Genomic DNA, 23,147 nt, shown 5'->3' with positions numbered 1-23,147 from the left:
TTCTGCGACCTGCATGTCTCTACCAAGGGGTATTTAAACCGCCTTGTTAAGCTACTGCGACCTCCACCGCACTTCCAAGGGGCATTTAAACAGTCTTGTGAAGCTACTGCGAACTGCCCGTCTCTTCCAAGGGGCATTTAAATCGTCTTGGTAAGCTACTGCGACCTGCACGTCTCTTCCAAGTGGCATTTAAACCGTCATGTTAAGCTACTGCTACCTGCACGTCTCTTCCAAGGGGCATTTAAACTGTCTTGTTAAGCTACTGCGACCTCCACCTCACTTCCAAGGGGCATTTAAACCGTCTTATTAATCTACTGCGACCTACACGTCTCTTCCAAGGGGCATTTAAACTGTCTTGTTAAGCTACTGCGACCTGCACGTCTCTTCCAAGGGGCATTTAAACCATCTTGTTAAGCTACTGCGACCTCCACCGCTTTACCAAGGGGCATTTAAACCGACTTGTTAAGCTACTGCGACCTGCACTTCTCTTCCAAGTGGCATTTAAACCGTCTTGTTAAGCTACTGCGACCTGCACGTCTCTTCCAAGGGGCATTTAAACTGTTTTGTTAAGCTACTGCGACCTCCACCTCTCTTCCAAGGGGTATTTAAACCATCTTGTTAAACTACTGCGACCTGCTCGCCTCTTCCAAGGGGCATTTAAACCGTCTTGTTAAGCTACTGCGACCTGCAAGTCTCTTCCAAGGCTTATTTAAACCGACTTTTCAAGCTACTGTGACTTGAACGTCTCTTCCAAGGGGCATTTAAACCGTCTTCTTAAGCTACTGCGACCTGCACGTCTCTTCCAAGGGGCATTTAAACCATCTTGTTAAGCTACTGCGACCTCCACCGCTTTACCAAGGGGCATTTAAACCGAATTGTTAAGCTACTGCGACCTGCACTTCTCTTCCAAGTGGCATTTAAACCGTCTTGTTAAGCTACTGCGACCTGCACGTCTCTTCCCAGGGGCATTTAAACTGTCTTGTTAAGCTACTGCGACCGCCATCTCTCTTCCAAGGGGCATTTAAACCATCTTGTTAAGCTACTCCGACCTGCTCGTGTCTTCCAAGGGGCATTTAAACCGTCTTGTTAAGCTACTGCGACCTGCAAGTCTCTTCCAAGGCTTATTTAAACCGTCTTTTTAAGCTACTGCGACTTGAACGTCTCTTCCAAGGGGCATTTAAACCGTCTTCTTAAGCTACTGCGACCTGCACGTCTCTTCCAAGGGGCATTTAAACCGTCTTGTTAAGCTACTGCGAACTGCATGTCTCTTTCAAGGGGCATTTAAACTGTCTTGTTAAGCCACTGCGACCTGCACGTCTCTTCCAAGGGGCATTTAAGCCATCTTGCTAAGCTACTTCCACCTCCACCTCTCTTCCAAGGGGCATTTAAACCATCTTGTTAAGCTACTGCGACCTGCACGTCTCTTCCAAGGGGGATTTAAACTGTCTTGTTAAGCTACTGCGACCTGCACGTCTCTTCTAAGGGGCATTTAAACCGTCTTGTTGAGCTAATTTAACCTCCACCACTTTTTCAAGGGGCATTTAAACCGTCTTGTTAAGCTACTGCGACCTGCACGTCTCTTCCAAGAGGCATTTAAACCGTCTTGTTAAGCTACTGCGACCTGCATGTCTCTTTCAAGGGGCATTTAAACCGTCTTGTTAAGCCACTGCGACCTGCACGTCTCTTCCAAGGGGCATTTAAGCCATCTTGCTAAGCTACTTCCACCTCCACCTCTCTTCCAAGGGGCATTTAAACCATCTTGTTAAGCTACTGCGACCTGCACGTCTCTTCCAAGGGGGATTTAAACCATCTTGTTAAGCTACTGCGACCTGCACCTGTCTTCCAAGATGCATTTAAACCATCTTGCTAAGCTACTGCGAACTGCACGTCTCGTCCAAGTGGCATTTAAACTGTCTCGTTAAGCTACTGCGACCTCCACCGCTCTTCCAAGTGGCATTTAAACCCTCTTGTTAAGCTACTGCGACCTGCACGTCTCTTCCAAGGGGCATTTAAACCGTCTTGTTAAGCTACTGCGACCTGCACGTCTCTTCCAAGGGGCATTTAAACTGTCTTGTTAAGCTACTGCGACCTGCATGTCTCTTCCAAGGGGCATTTAAACCGCCTTATTAAGCTACTGCGACCTGCATGTCTCTTCCAAGGGAGATTTAAACTGTCTTGTTAAGCTACTGCGACCTCCACCGCTCTTCCAAGGGGCATTTAAATCGTCTTGTTAAGCTACTGCGATGTCCACCGCTCTTCCAAGGGGCATTTAAACCGTCTTGTTAAGCTACTGCAACTTGCACGTCTCTTCCAAGGGGCATTTAAACCGTCTTGTTAAGCTACTGTAACCATCACCACTTTTCCAAGGGGCATTTAAACCGTCTTCTTAAGCTACTGCGACCTGCACGTCTCTTCCATGGGGCATTTAAACCGTCTTGTTGAGCTACTGCGACCTGCATGTCTCTACCAAGGGACATTTAAACCGTCTTGTTAAGCTACTGCGACCTGCACGTCTCTTCCAAGGGGCATTTAAACAGTCTTGTTAAGCTGCTGCGACATGCATGTCTCTTCCAAGGGGCATTTAAACTGTCTTGTTAAGCTACTGCGACCTCCACCGCTCTTCCAATGGGCATTTAAACTTTCTTGTTAAGCAACTGCGACCTGCACGTCTCTTCCAAGGGGCATTTAAATCGTCTTGGTAAGCTACTGCGACCTGAACGTCTCTTCCAAGGGGCATTTAAACTGTCTTGTTAAGCTACTGCGACATGCACTTCTCTTCCAAGGGGCTTTTAAACTGTCTTGTTAAGCTACTGCGACCTGCACGTCTCTTCTAAGGGGCATTTAAACCGTGCTGTTAAGCTACTGCGACCTGCACGTCTCTTCCAAGGGGCATTTAAACCGTCTTGTTGAGCTACTTTAACCTCCACCTCTTTTCCAAGGGGCATTTAAACCGTCTTGTTAAGCTACTGCGACCTGCACGTCTCTTTCAAGAGGCATTTAAAATGCTTTCTTAAGCTACTGCGACCTGCACTTCTCCTCCAAGGGGCATTTAAACCGTCTTGTTAAGCTACTGCGACCTGCACGTCTATTTCAAGGGGCATTTAAAATGCTTTCTTAAGCTACTGCGACCTGCACGTCTCTTCCAAGGGGCATTTAAACCGTCTTGTTAAGCTACTGCGACCTGCACGTCTCTTCCAAGGGGCATTTAAACCGTCTTGTTAAGCTTCTGCGACCTGCATGTCTCTACCAAGGGGCATTTAAACTGCCTTGTTAAGCTACTGCGACCTCCACCGCACTTCCAAGGGGCATTTAAACAGTCTTGTGAAGCTACTGCGAACTGCACGTCTCTTCCAAGGGGCATTTAAATCGTCTTGGTAAGCTACTGCGACCTGCACGTCTCTTCCAAGTGGCATTTAAACCGTCAGGTTAAGCTACTGCGACCTGCACGTCTCTTCCAAGGGGCATTTAAACTGTCTTGTTAAGCTACTGCGACCTCCACCTCACTTCCAAGGGGCATTTAAACCGTCTTGTTGAGCTACTTTAACCTCCACCACTTTTCCAAGGGGCATTTAAACCGTCTTGTTAAGCTACTGCGACCTGCACGTCTCTTCCAAGAGGCATTTAAACCGTCTTGTTAAGCTACTGCGACCTGCATGTCTCTTTCAAGGGACATTTAAACCGTCTTGTTAAGCCACTGCGACCTGCACGTCTCTTCCAAGGGGCATTTAAGCCATCTTGCTAAGCTACTTCCACCTCCACCTCTCTTCCAAGGGGCATTTAAACCATCTTGTTAAGCTACTGCGACCTGCATGTCTCTTCCAAGGGGGATTTAAACCGTTTTGTTAAGCTACTGCGACCTGCACCTCTCTTCCAAGATGCATTTAAACCATCTTGTTAAGCTACTGCGACCTGCACGTATCGTCCAAGTGGCATTTAAACTGTCTCGTTAAGCTACTGCGACTTCCACCGCTCTTCCAAGTGGCATTTAAACCATCTTGTTAAGCTACTGCGACCTGCACGTCTCTTCCAAGGGGTATTTAAACCGTCTTGTTAAGCTACTGCGACCTGCACGTCTCTTCCAAGGGGCATTTAAACTGTCTTGTTAAGCTACTGCGACCTGCACGTCTCTTCCAAGGGGCATTTAAACCGTCTTATTAAGCTACTGCGACCTGCACATCTCTTCCAAGGGGAATTTAAACTGTCTTGTTAAGCTACTGCGACCTCCACGTCTCTTCCAAGGGGCATTTAAACCATCTTCTTAAGCTACTGCGACCTGCACTTGTCTTCCAAGGGGCATTTAAACCGTCTTGTTAAGCTACTGCGACTTGCACGTCTCTTCCAAGGGGCATTTAAACCGTCTTGTTAAGCTACTGTAACCACCACCACTTTTCCAAGGGGCATTTAAACCGTCTTGTTAAGCTATTGCGACCTGCACGTCTCTTCCATGGGGCATTTAAACCGTCTTGTTGAGCTACTGCGACCTGCATGTCTCTACCAAGGAACATTTGAACCGTCTTGTTAAGCTACTGCGACCTGCACGTCTCTTCCAAGGGGCATTTAAACAGTCTTGTTAAGCTGCTGCGACATGCATGTCTCTTCCAAAGGGCATTTAAACTGTCTTGGTAAGCTACTGCGACCTCCACCGCTCTTCCAATGGGCATTTAAACTTTCTTGTTAAGCAACTGCGACCTGCACGTCTCTTCCAAGGGGCATTTAAATCGTCTTGGTAAGCTACTGCGACCTGAACGTCTCTTCCAAGGGGCATTTAAACTGTCTTGTTAAGCTACTGCGACATGCACTTCTCTTCCAAGGGGCTTTTAAACTGTCTTGTTAAGCTACTGCGACCTGCTCTTCTCTTCTAAGGGGCATTTAAACCGTGCTGTTAAGCTACTGCGACCTGCACGTTTCTTCCAAGGGGAATTTAAACTGTCTTGTTAAGCTACGGCGACCTCCACCGCTCTTCCAAGGGGCATTTAAACTGTCTTGTTAAGTTACTGCGACCTCCACGTCTCTTCCAAGGGGCATTTAAACCGTCTTGTTAAGCTACTGCGACCTGCACGTGTCTTCCAAGGGGCATTTAAACCATCTTGTTAAGCTACTGCGACTTGCACGTCTCTTCCAAGGGGCATTTAAACCGTCTTGTTAAGCTACTGTAACCACCACCACTTTTCCAAGGGGCATTTAAACCGTCTTGTTAAGCTACTGCGACCTGCATGTCTCTACCAAGGGACATTTAAACCGTCTTGTTAAGCTACTGCGACCTGCACGTCTCTTCCAAGGGGCATTTAAACAGTCTTGTTAAGCTGCTGCGACATGCATGTCTCTTCCAAGGGGCATTTAAACTGTCTTGTTAAGCTACTGCGACCTCCACCGCTCTTCCAATGGGCATTTAAACTTTCTTGTTAAGCAACTGCGACCTGCACGTCTCTTCCAAGGGGCATTTAAATCGTCTTGGTAAGCTACTGTGACCTGAACGTCTCTTCCAAGGGGCATTTAAACTGTCTTGTTAAGCTACTGCGACCTGCACTTCTCTTCCAAGGGGCTTTTAAACTGTCTTGTTAAGCTACTGCGACCTGCAAGTCTATTCTAAGGGGCATTTAAACCGTGCTGTTAAGCTACTGCGACATGCACGTCTCTTCCAAGGGGCATTTAAACCGTCTTGTTGAGCTACTTTAACCTCCACCACTTTTCCAAGGGGCATTTAAACCGTCTTGTTAAGCTACTGCGATCTGCACATCTCTTTCAAGGGGCATTTAAAATGCTTTCTTAAGCTACTGCGACCTGCACTTCTCTTCCAAGGGGCATTTAAACCGTCTTGTTAAGCTACTGCGACCTGCACTTCTCTTCCAAGGGGCATTTAAACCGTCTTGTTAAGCTTCTGCGACCTGCATGTCTCCACCAAGGGGCATTTAAACAGTCTTGTGAAGCTACTGCGACATGCACGTCTCTTTCAAGGGGCATTTAAACTGTCTTGTTAAGCTACTGCGACCTCCATCGCTCTTCCAAGGGGCATTTAAACCGTCTTGTTAAGCTACTGCGAACTACACGTCTCTTCCAAGTGGCATTTAAACCGTCATGTTAAGCTACTGCGACCTGCACGTCTCTTCCAAGGGGCATTTAAGCTGTCTTGTTCAGCTACTGCGACCTCCACCTCTCTTCCAAGGGGCATTTAAACCGTCTTATTAAGCTACTGCGACCTGCACATCTCTTCCAAGGGGCATTTAAGCCGTCTTATTAAGCTACTGCGACCTGCACGTCCCTTCCAATGGGCATTTAAACTGTCTTGTTAAGCTACTGCAACCTGCACGTCTCTTCCAAGGGGCATTTAAACAGTCTTGTTAAGCTGCTGCGACATGCATGTCTCTTCCCAGGGGCATTTTAACTGTCTTGTTAAGCTACTGCGACCTCCACCGCTCTTCCAAGGGGCATTTAAACTTTCTTGTTAAGCAACTGCGACCTGCACGTCTCTACAAAGGGGCATATAAATCGTCTTGGTAAGCTACTGCGACCTGCACGTCTCTTACAAGGGGCATTTAAACTGTCTTGTTAAGCTAATGCAACCCGCACATCTCTTCCAAGGGGCATTTAACCCGTCTTGTTAAGCTGCTGCTACCTACACCTCACTTCCAAGGGGCATTTAAACCGTCTTATTAAGCTACTGCGACCTGCACATCTCTTCCAAGGGGCATTTAAACCGTCTTATTAAGCTACTGCAACCTGCAAGTCTCTTCCAAGGGGCATTTAAACTGTCTTGTGAAGCTACTGCGACCTGCACGTCTCTTTCAAGGGGCATTTAAACTGTCTTGTTAAGCTACTGCGACCTCCACCTCACTTCCAAGGGGCATTTAAACAGTCTTATTAAGCTACTGCGACCTGCACATCTCTTCCAAGGGGCATTTAAACCGTCTTATTAAGCTACTGCGACCTCCACCGCTCTTACAAGGGGCATTTCAACCGTCTTGTTAAGCTTCTGCGACCTGCATGTCTCTACCAAGGGGCATTTAAACAGTCTTGTGAAGCTACTGCGACATGCACGTCTCTTTCAAGGGGCATTTAAACTGTCTTGTTAAGCTACTGCGACCTGCACGTCTCTTCCAAGGGGCATTTAAACCGCCCTGTTAAGCTACTGCGACTTGCACGTCTCTTCCAAGGGCATTTAAACCGTATTGTTGAGCTACTTTAAACTCCACCACTTTTCCAAGGGGCATTTAAACCGTCTTGTTAAGCTACTGCGACCTGCACTTCTCTTCCAAGGGGCATTTAAACCGTCTTGTTAAGCTACTGCGACCTGCACATCTCTTCCAAGGGGCATTTAAACCGTCTTGTTAAGCTTCTGCGACCTGCATGTCTCTACCAAGGGGCATTTAAACCGCCTTGTTAAGCTACTGCGACCTCCACCGCACTTCCAAGGGTTTTTTAAACAGTCTTGTGAAGCTACTGCGACCTGCACGTCTCTTTCAAGGGGCATTTAAACTTTTCTTGTTAAGCTACTGCGACCTCCATCGCTCTTGCAAGGGGCATTTAAACTGTCTTGTTAAGTTACTGCGACCTCCACGTCTCTTCCAAGGGGCATTTAAACCGTCTTGTTAAGCTACTGCGACCTGCACGTGTCTTCCAAGGGGCATTTAAACCATCTTGTTAAGCTACTGCGACTTGCACGTCTCTTCCAAGGGGCATTTAAACCGTCTTGTTAAGCTACTGTAACCACCACCACTTTTCCAAGGGGCATTTAAACCGTCTTGTTAAGCTACTGCGACCTGCATGTCTCTACCAAGGGACATTTAAACCGTCTTGTTAAGCTACTGCGACCTGCACGTCTCTTCCAAGGGGCATTTAAACAGTCTTGTTAAGCTGCTGCGACATGCATGTCTCTTCCAAGGGGCATTTAAACTGTCTTGTTAAGCTACTGCGACCTCCACCGCTCTTCCAATGGGCATTTAAACTTTCTTGTTAAGCAACTGCGACCTGCACGTCTCTTCCAAGGGGCATTTAAATCGTCTTGGTAAGCTACTGCGACCTGAACGTCTCTTCCAAGGGGCATTTAAACTGTCTTGTTAAGCTACTGCGACCTGCAAGTCTCTTCTAAGGGGCATTTAAACCGTGCTGTTAAGCTACTGCGACATGCACGTCTCTTCCAAGGGGCATTTAAACCGTCTTGTTGAGCTACTTTAACCTCCACCACTTTTCCAAGGGGCATTTAAACCGTCTTGTTAAGCTACTGCGACCTGCACGTCTCTTTCAAGGGGCATTTAAAATGCTTTCTTAAGCTACTATGACCTGCACTTCTCTTCCAAGGGGCATTTAAACCGTCTTGTTAAGCTACTGCGACCTGCACTTCTCTTCCAAGGGGCATTTAAACCGTCTTGTTAAGCTTCTGCGACCTGCATGTCTCCACCAAGGGGCATTTAAACAGTCTTGTGAAGCTACTGCGACATGCACGTCTCTTTCAAGGGGCATTTAAACTGTCTTGTTAAGCTACTGCGACCTCCATCGCTCTTCCAAGGGGCATTTAAACCGTCTTGTTAAGCTACTGTGAACTACACGTCTCTTCCAAGTGGCATTTAAACCGTCATGTTAAGCTACTGCGACCTGCACGTCTCTTCCAAGGGGCATTTAAGCTGTCTTGTTCAGCTACTGCGACCTCCACCTCTCTTCCAAGGGGCATTTAAACCGTCTTATTAAGCTACTGCGACCTGCACATCTCTTCCAAGGGGCATTTAAGCCGTCTTATTAAGCTACTGCGACCTGCACGTCCCTTCCAATGGGCATTTAAACAGTCTTGTTAAGCTACTGCAACCTGCACGTGTCTTCCAAGGGGCATTTAAACAGTCTTGTTAAGCTGCTGCGACATGCATGTCTCTTCCCAGGGGCATTTTAACTGTCTTGTTAAGCTACTGCGACCTCCACCGCTCTTCCAAGGGGCATTTAAACTTTCTTGTTAAGCAACTGCGACCTGCACGTCTCTACATAGGGGCATATAAATCGTCTTGGTAAGCTACTGCGACCTGCACGTCTCTTACAAGGGGCATTTAAACTGTCTTGTTAAGCTAATGCAACCCACACATCTCTTCCAAGGGGCATTTAACCCGTCTTGTTAAGCTGCTGCTACCTACACCTCACTTCCAAGGGGCATTTAAACCGTCTTATTAAGCTACTGCGACCTGCACATCTCTTCCAAGGGGCATTTAAACCGTCTTATTAAGCTACTGCAACCTGCAAGTCTCTTCCAAGGGGCATTTAAACTGTCTTGTGAAGCTACTGCGACCTGCACGTCTCTTTCAAGGGGCATTTAAACTGTCTTGTTAAGCTACTGCGACCTCCACCTCACTTCCAAGGGGCATTTAAACAGTCTTATTAAGCTACTGCGACCTCCACCTCATTTCCAAGGGGCATTTAAACCATCTTGTTAAGCTACTGCGACCTGCTCGTCTCTTCCAAGGGGCATTTAAACCGTCTTGTTAAGCTACTGCGACCTGCAACTTTCTTTCAAGGATTATTTAAACCGTCTTTTTAAACTACTGCGACTTGAACGTCTCTTCCAAGGGGCATTTAAGCCGTCTTCTTAAGCTACTGCGACCTGCACGTCTCTTCCAAGGGGCATTTAAACCGTCTTCTTAAGCTACTGCGAACTGCATGTCTCTTTCAAGGGGCATTTAAACCGTCTTGTTAAGCCACTGCGACCTGCACGTCTCTTCCAAGGGGCATTTAAACCGTCTTGTTAAGCTGCTGCGACCTGCATGTCTCTTCCAAGGCGCATTTAAACCTTCTTTTTGAGCTCTTGTGACTTGAACGTCTCCTCCAAGGGGCATTTAAACCGTCTTGTTAAGCTACCGTAACCTCCACCACTTTTCCAAGGGGCATCTAAACAGTGTTGTTAAGCTACTGCGACCTGCACGTCTCTTCCAAGGGTCATTTAAACCGTCTTCTTAAGCTACTGCGACCTGCATGTCTCTTCCAACGGGCATTTAAACCGTCTTGTTAAGCTTCTGCGACCTCCACCTCTCTTACAAGGGGCATTTATACCATCTTTTTAAGCTACTGCGACCTGCACGTCTCTTCCAAGGGGCATTTAAACCCTCTTGTTAAGCTCCTGCGACTTGCACGTCCCTTCAAAGGGGCATTTAAACCCTCTTGTTAAGCTACTGCGACCTGCACGTCTTTTCCAAGGGGGATTTAAACCATCTTGTTAAGATTCTGCGACCTGCACGTCTCTTCCAAGGGGCATTTAAAACGTCTTGTTAAGCTCCTGTGACCTGCTCGTCTCTTCCAAGGGGCATTTAAACCGTCTTGTAAAGCTACTGCGACCTGCACGTCTCTTCCAAGGCGCATTTAAGCCGTCTTTTTAAGCTACTGCGACTTGCACGTCTCTTCCAAGGGGCGTTTAAACCATCTTGTTAAGCTACTGTAATCCCCACCACTTTTCCAAGGAGCATTTAAACTGTCATGTTAAGCTACTGCGACCTGCACGTCTCTTCCAAGGGGCATTTAAACCGTCTTGTTAAGCTACTGCGAACTGCATGTCTCTTCTAAGGGGCATTTAAACCGACTTTTTAAGCCACTGCGACCTGCACGTCTCTTCCAAGGGGCATTTAAACCGTCTTGTTAAGCTGCTGCGACCTGCATGTCTCTTCCAAGGGGCATTTAAATCGCCTTGTTAAGCTACTGCGACCTCCACGGCACTTCCAAGGGGCATTTAATCCGTCTTGTTAAGCTACTGCGACCTGCACGTCTCTTTCAAGGGGCATTTAAACTGTCTTGTTAAGCTACTGCGACCTCCACCGCTCTTCCAAGGAGCATTTAAACCGTCTTGTTAAGCTAATGCGACCTGCATGTCTCTACCAAGTGTCATTTAAACCGTCTTGTTAAGCTACTGCGACCTGCACTTCTCTTCCAAAGGGTATTTAAACTGTCTTGTTAAGCTACTGCGACCTCCACCGCTCTTCCAAGGGGCATTTAAACCGTCATGTTAAGCTACTGCGACCTGCACGTCTCTTCCAAGGGGCATTTAAACCATCTTGGTAAGCTACTGTGACCTGCAAGGCTATTCCAAGGTACAGTTAAACACTCTTGTTAAGCTACTGCGACCTGCACGTCTTTTCCAAGGGGGATTTAAACCATCTTGTTAAGATACTGAGACCTGCACGTCTCTTCCAAGGGGCATTTAAAATGTCTTGTTAAGCTCCTGCGACCTGCTCGTCTCATCCAAGGGGCATTTAAACCGTCTTGTTAAGCTACTGCGACCTGCACGTCTCTTCCAAGGTGCATTTAAACCGTCTTTTTAAGCTACTGCAACTTGCACGTCTCTTCCAAGGGGCTTTTAAACCGTCTTGTTAAGCTACTGTAATCCCCACCACTTTTTCAAGGGGCATTTAAACCGTCTTGTTAAGCTACTGCGACCTGCACGTCTCTTCCAAGGGGCATTTAAACTGTCATGTTAAGCTGCTGCGACCTGCATGTCTCTTCCAAGGGGCATTTAAATCGCCTTGTTGAGCTACTGTGACCTCCACGTCACTTCCAAGGGGCATTTAATCCGTCTTGTTAAGCTCCTGCGACCTGCACGTCCCTTCAAAGGGGCATTTAAACCCTTTTGTTAAGCTACTGCGACCTGCACGTCTCTTCCAAGGGGCATTTAAACGGCCTTGTTAAGCTACTGCGACCTCCACCTCTCTTCCAAGGGGCATTTATAACGTCTTATTAAGCTACTGCGACCTGCACGTCTCTTCCAAGGGGCATTTAAACCGTCTTATTAAGCTACTGCGACCTGCACGTCTCTTCCAAGGGGCATTTAAACTGTCTTTTTAAGCTACTGCGACCTCCACCGCTCTTCCAAGGGGCATTTAAACCGTCTTGTTAAGCTACTGCGACCTGCAGGTCTCTTCCAAGGGGCATTTAAACCGTATTGGTAAGCTACTGCGACCTGCAAGCCTATTCCAAGGGGCATTTAAACCCTCTTCTTAAGCTACTGCGACCTGCACGTCTCTTCCAAGGGGGATTTAATCCGTCTTGTTAAGCTACTGCGATCTGCAAGTCTCTTCCAAGGGGCATTTAAACCATCTTGTTAAGCTACTGCGACCTGCTCGTTTCTTCCAAGGGGCATTTAAACCGTCTTGTTAAGCTACTGCGACCTGCACGTCTCTTCCAAGGTGCATTTAAACCGTCTTTTTAAGCTACTGCGACTTGCACGTCTCTTCCAAGGGGCATTTAAACCATCTTGTTAAGCTACTGCCACCTCCACCGCTCTTCCAAGGGGCATTTAAACCGTCTTGTTAAGCTACTGCGACCTGCACGTCTCCTCCAAGGGGCATTTAAACCGTCTTTTTAAGCAGCTGCGACCTGCACGGCTCTTCCCAGGGGCATTTAAACCATCTTGTTAAGCTACTGCCACCTCCACCGCTCTTCCAAGGGGCATTTAAACCATCTTGTTAAGATACTGCGACATGCACATCTCTTCCAAGGGGCATTTAAACCGTCTTTGTAAGCTACTGCGACTTGCAAGCCTATTCCAAGGGGCATTTAAACTGTCTTATTAATCTACTGTGACCTGCACGTCTCTTCCAAGGGGGATTTAAACCGTCTTGTTAAGCTACTGCGAACTGCACCTCTCTTCCAAGGTGCATTTAAGTCGTCTGGTTAAGCTACTGCGACCTGCACGTCTCTTCCAAGGGGCATTTAAACTGTCTTATTAAGCTACTGCGACCTGCACTTCCCTTCCAAGGGGCATTTAAACTGTCTCGTTAAGCTACTGCGAACTCCACCGCTCTTCCAAGTGGCATTTAAACCATCTTGTTAAGGTACTGGGACCTGCACGTCTCTTCCAAGGGCATTTAAACCATCTTGTTAAGCTACTGCGACCTCCACGTCTCTTCCAAGGGGCATTTAAACCGTTTTGTTAAGCTACTGCGACCTGCACGTGTCTTCCAAGGGTCATTTAAACCGTCTTGTTAAGCTACTGCCACTTGCACGTCTCTTCCAAGGGGCATTTAAACCGTCTTGTTAAACGTCTATAACCTCCACCAATTTTCCAAGGGGCATTTAAACCTTCTTGTTAAGCTACTGCGACCTGCACGTCTCTTCCATGGGGCATTTAAACCATCTTGTTAAGCTACTGCGACATGCATGTCTCTACCAAGGGGCATTTAAACCATCTTGTTAAGCTACTGCGACCTGCACGTCTCTTCCAAGGGGCATTTAAACAGTCTTGTTAAGATGCTGCGACCTGCATGTCTCTTCCAAGGGGCATTTAAACTGTCTTGTTAAGCTACTGCAACCTCCACCGCTTTTCTAAGGGGCATTTAAACTGTCTTGTTTAGCAATTGCGACCTGCACGTCTCTTCCAAGGGGCATTTAAATCGTCTTGGTAAGCGACTACGACCTGCAAGCCTCTTCCAAGGGGCATTTAAACTGTCTTGTTAAGCTACTGCGACCTGCACGTCTCTTCCAAGGGGCATTTAAACTGTCTTGTTAAGCTACTGCGACCTCCACCGCTCTTCCAAGGGGCATTTAAACCATCTTGTTAAGCTACTGCGACGTGCACGTCTCTTCCAAGGGGCATTTACACTGTCTTGTTAAGCTACTGTGACCTGCACATCTCTTCTAAGGGGCATTTAAAGCGTCTTGTTAAGCTACTGTGACTTGCACGTCTCTTCCAAGGGGCATTTAAGCCGTCTTGTTAAGCTACTGTAACCTCCACCACTTTTCCAAGGGGCATTAAACCGTCTTGTTAAGCTACTGCGACCTGCACTTCTCTTCCAAGGGGCATTTAAAATGCTTTGTTAAGCTACTGCGACCTGCACATCTCTTCCAAGGGGCATTTAAACCGTCTTGTTAAGCTACTGCGACCTGCACGTCTCTTCCAAGGGGCATTTAAACCGTCTTGTTAAGCTACTGCGACCTGCATGTCTCTTCCAATTGGCATTTAAAGCGTGTTGTTAAGCTACTGCGACCTGCATGTCTCTTCCAATTGGCATTTAAACTGTCTTGTTAAGCTACTGCGACCTCCACCGCTCTTCCAAGGGGCATTTAAACCATCTTGTTAAGATACTGCGACATGCACATCTCTTCCAAGGGGCATTTAAACCGTCTTTGTAAGCTACTGCGACTTGCAAGCCTATTCCAAGGGGCATTTAAACTGTCTTATTAATCTACTGTGACCTGCACGTCTCTTCCAAGGGGGATTTAAACCGTTTTGTTAAGCTACTGCGAACTGCACCTCTCTTCCAAGGTGCATTTAAGTCGTCTGGTTAAGCTACTGCGACCTGCACGTCTCTTCCAAGGGGCATTTAAACTGTCTTATTAAGCTACTGCGACCTGCACTTCCCTTCCAAGGGGCATTTAAACTGTCTCGTTAAGCTACTGCGAACTCCACCGCTCTTCCAAGTGGCATTTAAACCATCTTGTTAAGGTACTGGGACCTGCACGTCTCTTCCAAGGGCATTTAAACCATCTTGTTAAGCTACTGCGACCTCCACGTCTCTTCCAAGGGGCATTTAAACCGTTTTGTTAAGCTACTGCGACCTGCACGTGTCTTCCAAGGGTCATTTAAACCGTCTTGTTAAGCTACTGCCACTTGCACGTCTCTTCCAAGGGGCATTTAAACCGTCTTGTTAAACGTCTATAACCTCCACCAATTTTCCAAGGGGCATTTAAACCTTCTTGTTAAGCTACTGCGACCTGCACGTCTCTTCCATGGGGCATTTAAACCATCTTGTTAAGCTACTGCGACATGCATGTCTCTACCAAGGGGCATTTAAACCATCTTGTTAAGCTACTGCGACCTGCACGTCTCTTCCAAGGGGCATTTAAACAGTCTTGTTAAGATGCTGCGACCTGCATGTCTCTTCCAAGGGGCATTTAAACTGTCTTGTTAAGCTACTGCAACCTCCACCGCTTTTCTAAGGGGCATTTAAACTGTCTTGTTTAGCAATTGCGACCTGCACGTCTCTTCCAAGGGGCATTTAAATCGTCTTGGTAAGCGACTACGACCTGCAAGCCTCTTCCAAGGGGCATTTAAACTGTCTTGTTAAGCTACTGCGACCTGCACGTCTCTTCCAAGGGGCATTTAAACTGTCTTGTTAAGCTACTGCGACCTCCACCGCTCTTCCAAGGGGCATTTAAACCATCTTGTTAAGCTACTGCGACGTGCACGTCTCTTCCAAGGGGCATTTACACTGTCTTGTTAAGCTACTGTGACCTGCACATCTCTTCTAAGGGGCATTTAAAGCGTCTTGTTAAGCTACTGTGACTTGCACGTCTCTTCCAAGGGGCATTTAAGCCGTCTTGTTAAGCTACTGTAACCTCCACCACTTTTCCAAGGGGCATTAAACCGTCTTGTTAAGCTACTGCGACCTGCACTTCTCTTCCAAGGGGCATTTAAAATGCTTTGTTAAGCTACTGCGACCTGCACATCTCTTCCAAGGGGCATTTAAACCGTCTTGTTAAGCTACTGCGACCTGCACGTCTCTTCCAAGGGGCATTTAAACCGTCTTGTTAAGCTACTGCGACCTGCATGTCTCTTCCAATTGGCATTTAAAGCGTGTTGTTAAGCTACTGCGACCTGCATGTCTCTTCCAATTGGCATTTAAACTGTCTTGTTAAGCTACTGCGACCTCCACCGCTCTACCAAGGGGCATTTAAACCGTCTTGTTAAGCTACTGCGACCTGCACGTCTCTTCCAAGGGGCATTTAAACCGTCTTTTTAAACTACTGTGACCTGCAAGCCTATTCCAAGGTTCATTTAAACCCTATTGTTAAGCTACTGCAACCTGCACTTCTTTTCCAATGGGGATTTAAACCATCTTGTTAAGATACTGCGACCTGCACGTCTCTTCGAAGGGGCATTTAAAACGTCTTGTTAAGCTCCTGCGACCTGCTCGTCTCTTCCAAGGGGCATTTAAACCGTCTTGTTAAGCTACTGCGACCTGCACGTCTCTACCAAGTGTCATTTAAACCGTCTTGTTAAGCTATTGCGACCTGCACTTCTCTTCCAAAGGGCATTTAAACTGTCTTGTTAAGCTACTGCGACATCCACCGCTCTTCCAAGGGGCATTTAAACCGTCTTGTTAAGCTACTGCGACCTGCACGTCTCTTCCAAGGGGCATTTAAACCGTCTTGGTAAGCTACTGTGACCTGCAAGCCTATTCCAAGGTACATTTAAACCCTCTTGTTAAGCTACTGCGACCTGCATGTCTTTTCCAAGGGGGATTTAAACCATCTTGTTAAGATACTGCGAACTGCACGTCTCTTCCAAGGGGCATTTAAAACGTCTTGTTAGGCTCCTGCGACCTCCTCGTCTCTTCCAAAGGGCATTTATACCGTCTTGTTAAGCTACTGCGACCTGCACGTCTCTTCCAAGGCGCATTTAAACCGTCTTTTTAAGCTACTGCAACTTGCACGTCTCTTCCAAGGGGCATTTAAACCGTCTTGTTAAGCTACTGTAATCCCCACCACTTTTCCAAGGGGCATTTAAACCGTCTTGTTAAGCTACTGCGACCTGCACGTCTCTTCCAAGGGGCATTTAAACCGCCTTGTTAAGCCACTGCGACCTGCACGTCTCTTCCAAGGGTCATTTTAACTGTCTTGTTAAGCTGCTGCGACATGCATGTCTCTTCCAAGCGGCATTTAAATCGCCTTGTTAAGCTACTGCGACCTCCACGGCCCTTCCAAGGGGCATTTAATCCGTCTTGTTAAGCTACTGCGACCTGCACGTCTCTTTAAAGGGGCATTTAAACTGTCTTGTTAAGCTAATGCGACCTCCACCGCTCTTCCAAGGGGCATTTAAACCATCTTGTTAAGCTACTGCGACCTGCACGTCTCTACCAAGTGGCATTTAAACCGCCTTGTTAAAATACTGGGACCTGCACTTCTCTTCCAAAGTGCTTTTAAACTGTCTTGTTAAGCTACTGAGACTTCCACCGCTCTTCCAAGGGGCATTTAAACCATCTTATTAAGCCACTGCGACTTGCACATCTTTTCCAAGGGGCATTTAAACTGTTTTATTAAGCTACTGCGACCTGCACGTCTCTTCCAAGGGGCATTTAAACTGTCTTATTAAGCTACTGCAACCTCCACTGCTCTTCCAAGGGACATTTAAACCGTCTTGTTAAGCTACTGCGTCCTGCATGTCTCTTCCAAGGGGGATTTAAACCGTCTTGTTAAGCTACTGTGACCTGCACGACTCTTCCAAGGGGCATTTAAACAGTCTTGTTAAGCTACTGCGACCTGCATGTCTCTTCCAAGGGGGATTTAAACCGTCTTGTTAAGCTACTGTAACCTCCACCACTTTTCCAAGGGGCATTTAAATCGTCATGTTAAGCTACTGCGACCTGCACTTCTCTTATAAGGGGCATTTAAACCGTCTTGTTAAACTACTGCGACATGCATGTCTCTTCCAAGGGGCATTTAATCCATCTTGTTAAGCTACTGCGACCTACACGTCTCTTCCAAGGGGCATTTAACCCGTCTTGGTAATCTACTGCGACCTGCAATCCTATTCCAAGGCACATTTAAACCGTCTTGTTAAGCCACTGCGACCTCCACTGCACTTCCAAGGGGCATTTAAACCGTCTTGTTAAGCTACTGCGACCTGCACGTCTCTTTCAAGGGGCATTTAAACTGTCTTGTTAAGCTACTGCGACCTCAACAACTCTTCCAAGGGGCATTTAAACCATCTTGGAAAGCTACTGCGACCTGCACGTCTCTTCCAAGGGGCATTTAAACCGTCTTGTTAAGCTACTGCGACCTGCAAGTCTCTTCCAAGGGGCATTTAAACTGTCTTGTTAAGCTACTGCGACTTCCACCTCTCTTCCAAGAGGCATTTAAACGGTCTTGTTAAGCTACTGCGACCTGCAAGTCTCTTCCAAGGCGCATTTAAACCGTCTTTTTAAGCTACTGCCACTTGAATGTCTCTTCCAAGGGGCATTTAAACCGTCTTGTTAAGCTACTGTAACCTCCACCATTTTTCCAAGGAGCATCTAAACCGTCTTGTTAAGCTACTGCGACCTGCACGTCTCTTTCAAGGGGCATTTAAACCGTCTTTTTAAGATACTGCGCCCTACACGTCTCTTCCAAGGGGCATTTAAACCTTCTTGTTAAGCTACTGCGACCTGCATGTCTTCTCCAAGGGGCATTTATACCATCTTGTTAAGCCACTGCGACCTGCACGTCTCCTCCAAGGGGCATTTAATCCGTCTTTTTAAGCAGCTGCGAGCTGCACGTCTCTTCCAAGGGGCATTTAAACCATCTTGTTAAGCTACTGCAACCTCCACCGCTCTTCCAAGTGGCATCTACACCATCTTGTTAAGCTCCTGCGACATGCATGTCTCTTCCAAGGGTCATTTAAACCATCTTGTTAAGCTTCTGCGACCTCCACCTCTCTTCCAAGGGGCATTTAAACGGTCTTGTTAAGCTACTGCGACCTGCAAGTCTCTTCCAAGGCGCATTTAAACCGTCTTTTTAAGCTACTGCCACTTGAATGTCTCTTCCAAGGGGCATTTAAACCGTCTTGTTAAGCTACTGTAACCTCCACCACTTTTCCAAGGAGCATCTAAACCGTCTTGTTAAGCTACTGCGACCTGCACGTCTCTTTCAAGGGGCATTTAAACCGTCTTGTTAAGCTACTGCGACCTACACGTCTCTTCCAAGGGGCATTTAAACCTTCTTGTTAAGCTACGGCGACCTGCATGTCTTCTCCAAGGGACATTTAAACCATCTTGTTAAGCCACTGCGACCTGCACGTCTCCTCCAAGGGGCATTTAATCCGTCTTTTTAAGCAGCTGCGAGCTGCACGTATCTTCCAAGGGGCATTTAAACCATCTTGTTAAGCTACTGCAACTTCCACCGCTCTTCCAAGGGGCATCTACACCATCTTGTTAAGCTCCTGTGACATGCATGTCTCTTCCAAGGGTCATTTAAACCCTCTTGTTAAGCTCCTGCGACCTGCACGTCCCTTGAAAGGGGCATTTAAACCCTCTTTTAAGCTACTGCGACCTGCACGTCTCTTCCAATGGGCATTTAAACTGTCTTGTTAAGCTACTGCGACCTCCACCTCTCTTCCAAGGAGCATTTATACATTCTTATTAAGCTACTGCGACCTGCACATCTCTTCCAAGGGGCATTTAAACCGTCTTATTAAGCTACTGCGACCTGCACGTCTCTTCCAAGGGGCATTGAAACTGTCTTGTTAAGCTACTGCGACCTCCACCGCTCTTCCAAGGGGCATTTAAACCGTCTTGTTAAGCTACTGCGACCTGCACTTCTCTTCCAAGGGGCATTTAAACCGTCTTGGTAAGCTACTGCGATCTGCAAGCCTATTCCAAGGGGCATTTAAACCCTCTTCTTAAGCTACTGCGAACTGCACGTCTCTTCCAAGGGGTATTTAAACCGTCTTGTTAAGCTACTGCGATCTGCACGTTTCTTCCAAGGTGCATGTAAACCGTCTTTTTAAGCTACTGCGACCTGCACGTCTCTTCCAAGGGGCATTTAAACCGTCTTATTAAGCTTCTGTAACCTCCACCACTTTTCCAAGGGGCATTTAAACCGTCTTGTTAAGCTACTGCGACCTGCACGTCTCTTCCTAGGGGCATTTAAACCGTCTTGTTAAGCTACTTCGACCTGCATGTCTCTTCCAAGGGGCATTTAAACCGTCTTGTTAAGCCACTGCCACCTGCACGTCTCCTCCAAGGCACATTTAAACCGTCTTTTTAAGCAGCTGCGACCTGCACGTCTCTTCCAAGGGGCATTTAACCCATCTTGTTAAGCTACTGCGACCTCCACCGCTCTTCCAAGGGGCATTTAAACCGTCTTGGTAAGCTACTGCGACTTGCAAGCCTTTTCCAAGGGGCATTTAAACCCTCTTGTTAAGCTACTGCGACCTGCACGTCTCTTCCAAGGGGGATTTAAACCGTCTTGTTAAGCTACTGCGACCTGCACCTCTCTTCCAAGGTGCATTTAAACAGTCTTGTTAAGCTACTGCGACCTGCACGTCTCTTCCAAAGGGCATTTAAACTGTCTTATTAAGCAACTGCGACCTTCACGTCTCTTCCATGGGGCATTTAAACTGTCTAGTTAAGCTACTGCGACCTCCACCGCTCTTCCAACTGGCATTTAAACCACCTTGTTAAGCTACTGGGACCTGCACGTCTCTTCCAAGGGGCATTTAAACCATCTTGTTAAGCTACTGCGACCTCCACGTCTCTTCCAAGGGGCATTTAAACAATTTTGTTAAGCTACTGCGACCTGCACGTGTCTTCCAAGGGTCATTTAAACCGTCTTGTTAAGCTACTGCCACTTGCACGTCTCTTCCAAGGGGCATTTAAACCGTCTTGTTAAGCTGCTGTAACCTCCACCAATTTTCCAAGGGACATTTAAACCGTCTAGTTAAGCTACTGCGACCTGCACGTCTCTTCCAAGGGGCATTTAAATCGTCTTGGTAAGCGACTGCGACCTGCACGTCTCTTCCAAGGGGCATTTAAACTGTCTTGTTAAGCTACTGCGACCTCCACCGCTCTTCCAAGGGGCATTTAAACCATCTTGTTAAGCTACTGCGACCTGCACGTCTCTTCCAAGGGGCATTTAAACTGTCTTGTTAAGCTACTGCGACCTGCACATCTCTTCTAAGGGGCATTTAAACCGTCTTGTTAAGCTACTGCGACTTGCACGTCTCTTCCAAGAGGCATTTAAGCCGTATTGTTAAGCTACTGTAACCTCCACCACTTTTCCAAGGGGCATTTAAACCGTCTTGTTAAGCTACTGCGACCTGCACGTCTCTTCCAAGGGGCATTTAAAATGCTTTGTTAAGCTACTACGACCTGCACGTCTCTTCCAAGGGGCATTTAAACAGTCTTGTTAAGCTACTGCGACCTGCACGTCTCTTCCAAGGGGCATTTAAACCTTCTTGTTAACCTTCTGCGACCTGCACGTCTCTTCCAAGGGGCATTTAAACAGTCTTTTTAAGCTACTGCGACCTCCACTTCACTTTCAAGGGGCATTTAAGCAGGCTTGTGAAGCTACTGCGACTTGCACGTCTCTTTCAAGGGGCATTTAAACCATCTTGTTAAGCTACTGCGACCTCCACCGCTCTTCCAAGGGGCATTTAAACCATCTTGTTAAGCTACTGCGACATGCACATCTCTTCCAAGGGGCATTTAAACCCTCTTGTTAAGCTACTGCGACCTGCACGTCTCTTCCAAGGGGGATTTAAACCGTCTTGTTAAGCTACTGCGACCTGCACCTCTCTTCCAAGGTGCATTTAAACCGTCTTGTTAAGCTACTGCGACCTGCACGTCTCCTCCAAGGGGCATTTAAACTGTCTTATTAAGATACTGCGACCTGCTCGTCTCTCCCAAGTGGCATTTAAACCATCTTGTTAATCTACTGCGACCTGCACGTCCCTTTCAAGGGGTATTTAAAACGTCTTGTTAAGCTACTGCGACCTCCACGTCTCTTCCAAGGTGCATTTAAACCATTTTGTTAAGCTACTGTGACCTGCACGTGTCTTCCAAGGGTCATTTAAACCGTCTTGTTAAGCTACTGCCACTTGCACATCTCTTCCAAGGGGCATTTAAACCTTCTTGTTAAGCTTCTGTAACCTCCACCAATTTTCCAAGGGGCATTTAAACCTTCTTGTTAAGCTACTGCGACCTGCACGTCTCTTCCATGGGGCATTTAAACCATCTTGTTAAGCTACTGCGACATGCATGTCTCTACCAAGGGACATTTAAATCGTCTTGGTAAGCGACTGCGACCTGCAAGCCTCTTCCAAGGAACATTTAAACTGTCCTGTTAAGCTACTGCGACCTGCACGTCTCTTCCAAGGGGCATTTAAACTGTCTTGTTAAGCTACTGCGACCTCCACCGGTCTTCCAAGGGGCATTTAAACCATCTTGTTAAGCTACTGTGACCTGCACGTCTCTTCCAAGGGACATTTAAACTGTCTTGTTAAGCTACTGCGACCTGCACATCTCTTCTAAGGGGCATTTAAACCGTCTTGTTAAGCTACTGCGACATGCACGTCTCTTCCAAGGGGCATTTAAGCCGTCTCGTTAAGCTACTGTAACCTCCACCACTTTTCCAAGGGGCATTTAAACCGTCTTGTTAAGCTACTGCGACCTGCACGTCTCTTCCAAGGGGCATTTAAAATGCTTTGTTAAGCTACTGCAACCTGCACGTCTCTTCCAAGGGGCATTTAAACCGTCTTGTTAAGCTACTGCGACCTGCACGTCTCTTCCAAGGGGCATTTAAACCATCTTGTTAAGCTTCTGCGACCTGCACGTCTCTTCCAAGGGGCATTTAACCCATCTTGGTAATCTACTGCGACCTGCAATCCGATTCAACGGTGCATTTAAACCGTCTTGTTAAGCCACTGCGACCTCCACCGCACTTCCAAGGGGCATTTAAACCGTCTTGTTAAGCTACTGCGAGCTGCACGTCTCTTTCAAGGGGCATTTAAACTGTCTTGTTAAGCTACTGCGACCTCAACTGCTCTTCCAAGGGGCATTTAAACCGTCTTGGAAAGCTACTGCGACATGCACGTCTCTTCCAAGTGTCATTTAAACCATCTTGTTAAGCTACTGCGACCTGCAAGTCTCTTCCAAGGGGCATTTAAACTGTCTTGTTAAGCTACTGCGACCTCCACCTCTCCTCCAAGGGGCATTTAAATGGTCTTGTTAAGCTACTGCGACCTGCAAGTCTCTTCCAAGGCGCATTTAAACCGTCTTTTTAAGCTACTGCGACTTGAACGTCTCTTCCAAGTGGCATTTAAACCATCTTGTTAAGCTACTGTGACCTGCACGTCTCTTCCAAGGGGCATTTAAACTGTCTTGTTAAGCTACTGCGACCTCCACCTTTCTTCCAAGGGGCATTAAAACCGTCTTGTTAAGCTACTGTGACCTGCACGTCTTTTCCAAGGGGCATTTAAACCGTGTTGGTAAGCTACTGTGACCTGCAAGCCTATTCCAAGGGACATTTAAACCCTCTTGTTAAGCTACTGCGACATGCACGTCTTTTCCAAGGGGGAATTAAACCATCTTGTTAAGATACTGCGACCTGCCTGTCTCTTCCAAGGGGCATTTAAAACGTCTTGTTAAGCTCCTGCGACCTGCTCGTCTCTTCCAAGGGGCATTTAAACCGCCTTGTTAAGCTACTGCGACTTG

The sequence above is a fragment of the Phyllobates terribilis genome, unplaced genomic scaffold (genome assembly GCF_046119375.1).
Source record: "Phyllobates terribilis strain yellow unplaced genomic scaffold, ASM4611937v1 Scaffold_121__1_contigs__length_5197421, whole genome shotgun sequence".
Taxonomy (NCBI): domain Eukaryota; kingdom Metazoa; phylum Chordata; class Amphibia; order Anura; family Dendrobatidae; genus Phyllobates; species Phyllobates terribilis.
The sequence above is the reverse complement of the archived record's forward strand: the minus strand, read 5'-3'. Positions refer to the sequence as shown.